Genomic DNA, 11,863 nt, shown 5'->3' with positions numbered 1-11,863 from the left:
CTGTAGAGGACATAAACTCATATATATATATGTATGTATGTATATATATATATATATATATATATATATATATATATATATATATATATATATATATATATATATTCAAATGAAGAACAACACCAGAAGGAGTGAAGACAATGCAAAGTTGAAGAATTTCAAAAACTACGGAATTTCAAAAACGAAGAAAAACTCAAATTGAAGATTTTCAACTTTGGTTGGTGGCGTAACCCACTGTATAAGAAAGCTGATTTTAGACACTTCGTACAATTGTCGTAGGGCTCTGAGAATCAATTTCTTCATTAATTTCTTCACACTTAGAGGGTTAGTCCTCATTGATTGAAGAAAAAGGATACTTCATGTGTTGCGCATCTAAGTCATCAAGTCAGCATAAGTGTTAGGATGTGTGTCCATCTCGGAGAACATTCGAAGATTCTAGGATATTTAGCTCACACCGCAACTTGCTAAATCTCTTCTCATCCAAGGGCTTAGTGAAGATATCGGCCAGCTGATCTTCAGTGCTAACATGGTCGATGGAGATGTCGCTCTTCAACACATGATCACGAAGAAAATGATGATGAATTTGGATATGCTTGGTCTTCGAGTGCTGAACTGGGTTATGAGCTATCTTTATAGCACTCTCATTGTCGCAGTAGAGAGGCACATTCTTCACATTGACGCCATAGTCCTTGAGTGTTTGCTTCATCCATAGAAGTTGAGCACAGCACGATCCAGCAGCAATGTACTCAGCTTCTGTAGTGGATAGTGATACGCAGTTCTGTTTCTTCGAGGACCAATAGACCAAGGATCATCCGAGGAAATGACATGTGCCTGATGTTGACTTGCGGTCCACGCGATCGCCGGCATAGTCAGAGTCTGAATATCCAATGAGATCAAAAGAAGATCCCTTGGGACACCATAATCCAAGTGTTGGTGTGTGAGCTAATTATCAAAGTATATGCTTCACAGCCTTATGGTGTGATTCCTTCGGTGTAGCTTGAAATCGGGCACACATGCAAACACTAAGCATAATATCCGGCCTGGATGCACATAGGTACAATAAAGAGTCAATCATGGAGTGGTATACCTTTTGATCGAAGTCTTTACCATTTTCATCAGTGCATAGATGGCCATTTGTGGGCATTGAAATTTTGACCCCTTTGCAATCTTGCATGCCAAATTTCCTCAATACGTCCTTGAGGTATTTCTCCTGAGATATGAATATGCCATTGCGCTATTGACGAATTTGAAGACCTAAAAAGAATTTCAATTCTCCCATCATAGACATTTGATATTCTTCACTCATCATATAGGCAAATTCATCACTGTATCGTTGGTCAGTACAGCCAAAAATGATATCATCAACATATATTTGGCACACAAACAATTCATCATCATAAGACTTAGTGAAAAGAGTTGGGTCGAGTGAACCGGGTTTGAAGCCTTTCTTCATGAGGAATTCCTTCAAAGTATCATACCATGCTCGAGGGACCTGCTTGAGGCCATACATGGCCTTGTTGAGTTATTGAGGAATGCACTTTTCACATCCATTTGTTGTAAGATAATATCATGATGGTTAGCATAAGCAAGTAATATGCGAATAGCCTCAAGTCTAGCAACAGGTTCAAAGGTTTCATCGAAGTCAATTCCTTCAACCTGTGTGTAGCCTTGAGCTACAAGACCTGCCCTATTCCTCACCACAAGGCCATTTTCATCTTGCTTGTTGCGGTAGATCCACTTTGTGCCAATAATGTTGTGCTCGCGAGGATCTGGACGTTTGACCAGTTCCTAGACGTTGTTGAGCTCGAACTGATGTAATTCTTCTTGCATAGCTTGAATCCACCCAGGCTCCAGAAATGCTTCATCTACCTTAGTGGGCTCTGTGATAGAGATAAAAGCAAAGTGCCCACAAAAGTTAGACAAATGTGAAGCTTTTGAGCGTGTGAGAGGACCTGGTGCTTCAATGTCATTGATGATCTTCTCAATTTGCACTTCGTTTGCAATACGAGGATGAGCGGGTTATCTTCGAGGAATTTGATCCGCATTTTCTTCAGGAGCATTTCCCTCAGCACCATTTTCTTCAGGTGTGCCAGCTCGACGTTCATCACGTTCTGGAATGAATTCTTCAGCAGATTCTTCGGTGGGAATGACATCGTCAGTAGCTTTGAACTTGATAGATTCCTCAGGTGCTGGTTCATCTATCACAGAAGGTAGGTGCTCTCTTTGCGAGCCATTAGTTTCATCAAACCACACATCTACAGTTTCAACAACCTTATGAAGAATGTTGTTGAAGACTTTGTAGGTGTGGGAGTCCTTTCCGTAACCAAGCATAAAACCCTCATGTGCTTTCGGTGCAAATTTAGAATTGTGATGAGGATCTCTAATCCAACATTTAGCACCGAAGACTTTGAAGTAACTCACATTGGGTTTCTTGTCAGTGAGGAGTTCATAGGTAGTATTCTTGAAGAATTTGTGAAGATATACTCTGTTGATGATGTGGCACGCAGTATCAATAGCCTCAATCCAGAACCGACGAGGTGTCTTGTATTCATCAAGCATAGTGCAAGCCATCTCAACAAGAGTTCTGTTCTTGCGCTCCATGATGCCATTCTGCCGAGGAGTATAAGGAGCAGATAATTCATGAGTAATACCAAGTTCATCAAGATAGTCATCAAGACCAGAATTCTTAAACTCAGTCCCATTATCACTTCTGATGTGCTTGATCTTCACACCAAAGTTGGTTGAAGCCCTCGAGGAAAATCGTTTGAAGACTTCCTGCACCTCATGTTTGTAAGTGACAATGTGCACCCATGTGTAACGAGAATAATCATCAACAATAAGAAAGCCATATAGAGATGCATCATTTGTAATGGCAGAATAATGATTAGGATCGAAGAGATCCATGTGAAGCAGTTCAAATGGTCGAGTGGTAGTCATGATAGTCTTCGCTAGATGCTTGGCCTTTGTCATCTTTCCAGCTTTGCAGGCTCCGCATAAGTGATCCTTGAGGAATTTGACATTCTCAATGCCAATGACATGCTTCTTCTTCGCAAGCGTGTGCAAATTCCTCATGCCAGCATGACCAAGTCGTCGATGCCATAGCCATCCTTCTGAAGCTTTTGCAAGTAGACATACGGCCGGTTGTGGTCCTGTAGAGAAATCAACAATGTACAAGTCTCCTCTCCTAAAGCCTTCGAAGACTTTGGAATTGTCAGCTTCCATGATCACAACACAACGATATTTGCCAAAGACAACAACCATATCAAGATCATAAAGCATTGAGACAGACATGAGTTGTATCCTAAGGACTCGACAAGCATGACTTTGTCCATGTGTCGATCCTTTGAGATCGCAACCTTACCTAGACCCAATACATGAATTTTGCCTTTGTCAGCGAAGATGATATGTTTCAGATGTGACGGTGATAAAGGAGCATCCATCAATAGATTATTGTCACCAGTCATGTAATTCATACATCCACTATCGAGGACCCACTCATTGGCTTTGGGTTGTTCATCCTGCAGATGAATTAGTGCAACTTACGAACTCATATACTTCATCAGTGAAGAATATGACATCAATATCATCAGATCAATTTGTTCGAGTAATAGAACCGATAAACAGTGTGAGGACGTGTGAAATGAAAGTTCATTTCATCATGATTAGCCTGCGTCCTTTCAGGCACTGTTCAGGTCTCCAGCAAATTCTTCAGACGTTTTGAGCACGTCTGGAGACCTGACCCTGCATATGGGATTAGTTCCTTTTCTTCACCACCCACATCTGAAGGGGTGGCATCACTCTGCGAGCACCATGTGAGAAAGGTGGCATAGAAGCCAGTCCACTTCGTTTCACATAAGAGGGGTTAGGGTAAGCATATGAATAAGCAGAGAAATTCTTCGAGGACTTATGAACATAATGATTTGAAGAATAATGCTCATATTCATAGCCCTTAGTTCTACCCTACAAAACAGAAGGGTTAGCACGATGATGATCATATGAGGACTTTGATCCTTTTGAGGAATTTGATCCACGTGAGGAATTTGGTCCGTATGAGGACTTGGATCCATATGAAGAAGTTGGTTCATATGAAGAATTTGATCTGAAGTTCCTATTCTTCATAGGTGGTGTCATGAGGACATTCACCTAAAGACTTTCAAGGCAACTTTTGGGAACCAAGATTTTCTTCATAGGAGAACCGTTCCTGCAGTTAGTGCCAACATATCTAGCAAATACTTCACCATTGTGATTTTTGAACAGTTTATAGTTGGAGTCAAATGACTCATCAGAACAATGAGGGGATTCACATGTAAAGCCAGATAAGTTGGATGGATCAACTGGAGGTCCCTTTGTAGCAACCCATGAGGTTTTGGGGTACTGCTCAGGCTTCCAATATGTTCCATCAGCATTGAGTTTCCTCTCAAAGGCAATACCCTCTTTCCTAAGGTTTCTGTTGAGGATCTGCTTTTTGAGCACATCACAAAGAGTCGGATGCCCTTTGAGGCTTTTGTACATGCCTATCATGTACAATTCCTTCAGCCTGCATCATGAGTGATACTAGCAATGTCCTCAAATGAGGAATTAGTGATAGCAGAGACAGATGAAGAATTTGTAGTATTAGAAGCATTTGAACATTCAGGTGAAGAATTAACAGTTTCACGTTCAATGCACTTCAGACATGGAGGAACAAATTCTTCCTGAGTAGCGCTGATTTGATGAGCAAGTAATGAATCGCGCTCCTTCCGAAGATCTTCATAATCCACTTTTAGCTTTTCAAGATCTTGCTTTCTTTGAAGAAGTTCGTAAGAAAGCTTCTCGTGATCAGATAAGAGAGTGTTATGATGATCTTGAAGGTTGTCAAACTTGGACTGAAGTCTCTGAAGATTTTCAGTCAAGGTTTTAGTGCGATCCATTTCTTCACCCAACATATCATCACTTTTATCTAGCATGTTTTGAACTTTTTCAAAAGCCCTTTGTTGTTTCACAACAATATTAGCAAGTTTTGAGTAGCTGGGCTTGAGGTTTTCATCAGATTCATCCTCACTAGATTCAGAGGAGGCGTATTTAGTTACCTTGGCACCCTTTGCCATGAAGCAATAGGTGGGAGCGTAGTCATCATTGCCTTCATCAGCCTTGTTGGTGAAGCCATTTTCTTCAGAGTCGAAGATAGACTTGCTGACGAATGCAGTAGAGAGAGCTAGGCTCGCCACACCAGACTTGGACTCCTCAGATGCCTCCTCTTCCTCATGTTCCTCCGGTTCAGCCTCAGAGTCCATTTCCTTGCCAATGAATGCCCGAGCCTTCTTGGAGCTGCTCTTCTTGTGAGATGAAGACTTCGAGGATTTTGATCATGAAGACTTTGAAGATTTCTTCTTCTTCTTTGCGTCATTAGAACTGTAATCCTTGTATTTCTTCTTCTTTGATTCCTTGTCCCACTGAGGACAATCTTGGATGTAGTGACCAGGTTTCTTGCATTTGTGGCATAGCCTCTTCTTGTAGTCACTGGATGAGGAATCATTGCTCCTTGAGGATTTTACAAAGCGACCACGTCTTGAGAACTTCTGAAATTTCTTCACGAGCAGTGCCAGTTCCTGGCTCAGTTCTTCAGGGTCACCAAGGCTGCTAGCAGAGTCCTCATCTTCAGACTCAGAGACTGCCTTGGCCTTCAGAGCACGTGATCTGCCATAGCTCGAACCATAGAGATCTCTCTTCTCAGCAAGCTGGAACTCATGAGTATTTAGCCTCTCGAGGATGTCAGCGGGATCAAGTGACTTGTAATCAGCACGTTCTTGAATCATCAGTGCCAGAGTATCAAATGAAGAATCAAGCGATCTCAGCAATTTCTTCACCACCTCATGGTCGGTGATGTCAGTGGCGCCCAGTGCTTGAAGCTCATTTAAGATGTCAGTGAGGCGATCGAAGGTTTGCTGGACATTTTCGTTGTCGAGTCTTTTACAGCGGTTGAAGAGATTGCGAAGAACGTCAACACGAGAGTCACATTGAGTTGAGACTCCTTCATTCACTTTGGACAACCTATCCCAGATAAGCTTAGCAGTTTCCAAAGCAATCACTCTTCCATACCGTCCTTTGCTCAGGTGGCCACATATCATATTCTTCGCTTGAGAATCGAGTTGCTTGAATCTCTTCACATCAGTAGCGTGTAGAGAAGGTGTGATAGAGGGAACACCATTTTCCACAACATACCAGAGATCGTTATCAATTGCCTCAAGATGAATTCGCATCTTATTCTTCCAGTAGGGGTAGTCCGTTCCATCGAAGGTAGGGCACCCAGCAGAGACCTTGATCATACCTGCGGTCGATATAACTAAACTCCAGGTGGTTAAACCAAAATCACACATAACAAGGGAGTACCTTGCTCTGATACCAATTGAAAGTGCGTTATATCGACTAGAGGGGGGTGAATAGGTGATTTTTATGAATTCTTCATAGAGGAATTTGCTGGTGAGGAAATTCCTAAATGAAGAACTACTAGCAGCGGAATAAGTACTCAAATGTAAACATAATAGAACACAAGCACGGTCATCATAATGAAATGAAGACAAGCACAGAGTACAGAAAGCGTAAACACATGATAACATAGAAAGAAGACGGACAGACTGAAGAAATTGAACTGAGGAAATTGAGAAAGTCTTCAGTCAAAGTCTTCAAACAGATATGAACAAGCACACATCAATAGAAATGAGGAAATGAAAGAGTTGAGGAAATAGAACCAGTAAGCTTGGTGAAGACAATGATTTGGTAGACCAGTTCCAACTGCTGTCTTAGTTGTACATCTGGTTGGAGCGGCGCAGTATAACTAGAGGACACCCATTCCCAGACACATAGTCCTCACCGTATCTTCCTTGAGCTAAGGTCACACAAACTTCGCCCAACAACTCGTGGTAAGTCTTCAGGTGACTTCCAAACCTTCACAGACTAGGTCACTCGGCGATCCACAATTCCTCTTGGATGCTCTAGACCATGACGCCTAACCGTCTGGAAGAAGCACAGTCTTCAAAGGTAACAAGCGTCAGATCCACGCAGGATCAATCTATTCAGTGATGCTCAATCACTTTGGGTTTGTAGGTGTTTGGTTTGGGTTTTTCTCACTTGATGATTTTCGCTCAAAGTCCTCTGAGGATGGGATGCTCACAAATGACAAGTGTCAGTTTCTCTCGGAGCAGCCAACCAGCTAGTGGTTGTAGGGGCGGCTATTTATAGCCTAGGGAGCAGCCCGACATGATAAGACATAAATGCCCTTGTCTGATATGACCATTAGGTGGGTAGATATTTTGGGACAGCTGGCGCATAGCACAGCAACGGTCGAAATTTTGACTCTCAAATTCCTCAGGGCTATCATGTTCCTCACTGTGTAGGCAATCCGCACTGGCGAATTCCTAACTCCTCGGTCAGAACAAATTCCTCAGTAGCCAGAAGAACTTCGTCTCTGTTACTGAAGAAATTGACTAAACTGTATGAGATTTCCAATGGCTTCACTCAAAGGGATTGGTAGGTGTAGGATTTTGAGTTGAGCATCACATGGAAATTTTTTCTTAGTATTTCCTCGACCCCCTTTAACAGTACGGTGTTTCTTATGACTCAAGAAAGAGAAAATGAAACTATAAAAACAAAAGTCTTCACGCTTCATGTTCCTCGAATGGTTGCCAAGTCTTCAAGGTTACACCAATTTCTTCACTTTCAAAGTCTTTAGAAAGTCTTCCAAAATCCAAAGTTTTCAGTCGAAGAACTTCATTTTTAGGAGTCGACTTTCTCTATAAATATCAAACTCCTCATAGACTTATAGACCTGTATACACTCACAAACGCATCAGTCCCTTAACCTATAAGTCTTCAATACACCAAAATCACTAAGGGGCACTAGAGGCACTTACATGTTACTCTTCACATAACCCATCTGGACTTGTGCAACACAAGCAGCATTATCTTCATAGATAATGGTAGGGGTTTGTACGATGTTCAGCCCACATGTCGGCTGAATGTGGCCGATCATCCGCCGAAGCTATACACATTCTTTTGTCGCTTCTAATAGTGCCATCATTTCCGAGTGGTTCATGGAAGTTGACACAAGAGTTTGCTTGGACGATTTCCAGGAAAATGCAGTTCCACCACAAAGGAAAACATATCCAGTCTGCGATTTGCAATCATGCGGGTCCGATAGGTACCCAGCATCGGCATAGCCTATAATAGATAGGTCTTGATTCCTTTTATAAAACAGGCCAAGATCTTTGGTCCCTTGTAGGTAACGGAAGACGTCCTTGACACCTTTCCAATGTCTTTTGGTAGGTTCAGAACTGTACCTCGCAAGCAAACTGACGGCGAACGCAATGTCTGGCCATGTATAGTTTGCGAGATACATGAGTGCTCCAACTGCACTCAGGTAAGGAACCTTTGGTCCCAGAGTTTCCTCCCCCTCTTCCTTTGGCCTGAACGGGTCCTTGTCTGGCTGTAAAGACCTCCCGACCATAGGGGTCTTAGAAGGATATGCCTTATTAAATCCAAATCTTTCCAGCACCTTCTGGGTGTAGGCCGACTGGTGCACTAGAATCCCATCAGGGGAATGTTCAAGTTGCAGACCTAGACAGAACTTGGTTTTACCCAAATCCTTCATCTCAAATTTCGACATTAGGTAGGAACTCGCTTTCTCAATATCCTCAGGTGTACCGATTATGTTTAAATCGTCCACGTACACCGAGATTATACAGAATCCATCTTGGGATCGCCGTATGAAAACACATGGGTAATCTTTATTGCTCGTGTAGCCCTTCTGATGAAGGAAATCTCTTAAGCAATTGTACCACATTCTACCAGACCGTCTGAGTCTGTACAGTGCCTTTTGAAGTTGAACACTGTATAGACTCTTGTTTTCTCTATCATGGTTCGGAACAGGGATACCTTCTGGAACCTTCATGTATATGTTCTAATCCAAGTTACCATACAGGTAAGCAGTGACAACATCCATTAGTTTCATTTTCAAGCCCATGTTTACTGCCATCGAGATCAAGTTTCTAAAGGTAACTCCATCCATGACCGGGGAATAAGTCTCCTCAAAATCAACACCTGGTCGTAGAGTGACCCCTTGAGCGACGAGCCTTGCTTTGTACCGTACTACCTTATTATTTTCATCTCTCTTTCGAACAAAAACCCACCTATGGCCAACAGGACGAACGTGGGGAGGAGTTCGACAAACTGGTCCGAACACCTTCCTTTTGTTGAGAGATAATTATCCGGCAGTAATTGCCTGCTGCCAATCTTTCCAATCTGACCTTTTCTTGCAATCAGCGAGCGTGTTAGGCTCAGGGTCAAGATCTATGATTGAGGCAATTTTTGTAGCAAAGTTGATGTCGACAATCACCGTTGCTCGGTTCAGGGACTCCCCCGTATAAATATAATTTATGGCCATTTCGTCATGGAGCGCATCCAACGCAAACACTTGCTCTACCAAATTTCCCATTATGGGAGCAAGGTCCTTTAGATTTCCCGCGACGATGTGTGCGCTCAAATCTCTGCTGGGTGTTTCCCCTATGGGAAAGTTTAAGTCCAGAATTTCATGCACTGAATTTTCCGTACTTGTGCCAGGTCTCGACTGGCTCCCCGTTTCAATTTGGGGTACTTTGGCGACAGACTATAATAAATCTCTCTTATCCTTTTTCGTCAGGCGTCCCCGGGTACTTGGGATTTGAGAAGCCGGATTTCTCGTCCTTCTAGGCCTTTGGATGGGAGCGGGTATACCATCATTTTTCTTCGGTATTTCAACCCTTTCCAGTGCATTGCGCGCGTGCACATGCTATTTTATCACAGTCTTTAAGTCACTAAAGTGGTCGGGTAGTTGATTTGCTAAAGACTGCAAATCTATTATCTTTTGGACTTCGCACTCAGTCTCAGCAGTGCGCGGGTCATAAGCGTGATCCCCGTGGCTCGCCACGTGATTTCTGGAATTTTAGTATCAAGGGGTTGATTCTCTCCCCCTAAAGTCAGGAAAAGATCCTCGTCAAAAATGCAATCAGCAAAACGAGCCGTGTGACAGTCACCTGTCATGGGGTCCAGATACCTGATTATGGACACGGTCTCATAACCTACGTATATCCCCAACTTACGGAGCGGGCCCATCGCTGATCGCTGAGGGGGTGGTATTGGTACATATACCTAGCAACCGAACCTACGAAGGTGGGAAATTTTCGGTGCCGACCCTTGCGCAAGTTGAACAGGAGAGTGGATGTTGTAGGCCGATGGTCGAAAGTTGATGAGATTAGCCGCATGTAACACCGCATGGCCCCAACATGTAGTTGGTAAATTACAACCCTGAAAGAGCGGTCGGGCAATGAATTTAATTCTTTTAATCAATGCCTCGGCAAGTCCATTTTGTGAATGAACATGTGGTACCGAGTGCTCAACTTTGATTCCCATTGCCATGCAATAATCATCGAACGCCTTTGAAGTAAATTCTCCGGCGTCATCCATTCGAATAGATTTTATACAATAATCCGGGAAATTATTCCTCATTTGTATGATATGTGAGATCAATTTTGCAAAGGCATGGTTCCGTGTTGATAGCAGGAAAACATTGGACCATTTAGAGGAAGCATCAATGAGCACCATGAAGTACCGAAACGGCCCCGTGAGGGGCTGAATTGGACCGCATATGTCCCCTTGGATACGTTCCAAGAACACGGGGATTTCATCCCTCACCTTGAGGGGCGATGGCCTAGTGACTAACTTCCCCTTAGCGCATGCGGAGCACACGAAATCATCGGGATTCGGGAAGTTCTTCACGTTAACAATATGGCCATGCGAGTTGTTAACTATATTTCTCATCATCCTAAGTCCGGGGTGGCCTAACCTATCGTGCCAGAGGCAGAAGAGTTCAGAGCTTCTAAAGATGGTCGTGAGGGTAGTGTACACGGGCGATGCTACTATCTTAGTGTAGTATAGCCCTGTGTCAAACAAAGGAAGCCTTTCGATAACATGTTTACCACCTGCATCCCGCTTTGTGATGAGTAGACACTCCTTGCCGTTTTCATCATCGGTCTCAGCATGGAAACCATTAGCACGGATGTCTCTAAAGCTCAAAAGAGTACGAGTCGACTCCGGGTACAACAACGCATCATTAATGATCAAAGTTGTTCCCATATGGAGTATAATAGTGGCTCGTCCGGAGCCAACTATGTGAGAACCGCAGCCGGCGATTGTCATAATACTTCCCGGTTTCCTCCATTCAGGCGCCACACGCGTTCTAAAATATGACATCTAATTTATGTAATGAGGAAGAAAATACATTAAAAATAAATGCACACATCTCAGACCATAACATGCTATCATGTATAAATAATGGAATAAATGAATAAATGTCATCCAATCGCCAAAGTAAAGAATAACTTTATGCTCTCATAGAGCTTACAACAAAATCAAATTTATTCGAATTTATTGTATCAAATCACGGAATCATGATAACCAAAGAGGTATGCTAAGTGGACTCGGTGAAGAAGCCATTCACTTCAGCCGCAATCTCCATACTAGTGAGCTGATCCTCCTTAGAAATCATCTTGGAGGCAGCATCAATGTCTAGTGGCGGCACCGCCGAGGCGACCATGTGGTCAACCTCCATGGTGACGTGTGCGTCGGTAGAGACCGCCAACGCTGCCGCGATGGGCACCACGGGGGTCGCCTCTATAGGCGCAGCAGGGGGCGTACAGATCATCACGAGTGCCGCCATGGGCGCCGGTGGTGCTCCCTCCTGAACCAAGGCGAGGTGCGTCTCATGCGTCTTCCGGGCCTTGTATGCTTCAACGACCTCTGGTGGTGCGCGGCACTGGCGGGAGAAATGCTCCACCGAGCCCAGCTTGTTCTCC

This window comes from Triticum dicoccoides, chromosome 3B (assembly GCF_002162155.2).
Source record: "Triticum dicoccoides isolate Atlit2015 ecotype Zavitan chromosome 3B, WEW_v2.0, whole genome shotgun sequence".
Taxonomy (NCBI): Eukaryota; Viridiplantae; Streptophyta; class Magnoliopsida; order Poales; family Poaceae; genus Triticum; species Triticum dicoccoides.
Note: the sequence above shows the minus strand (reverse complement) of the source record.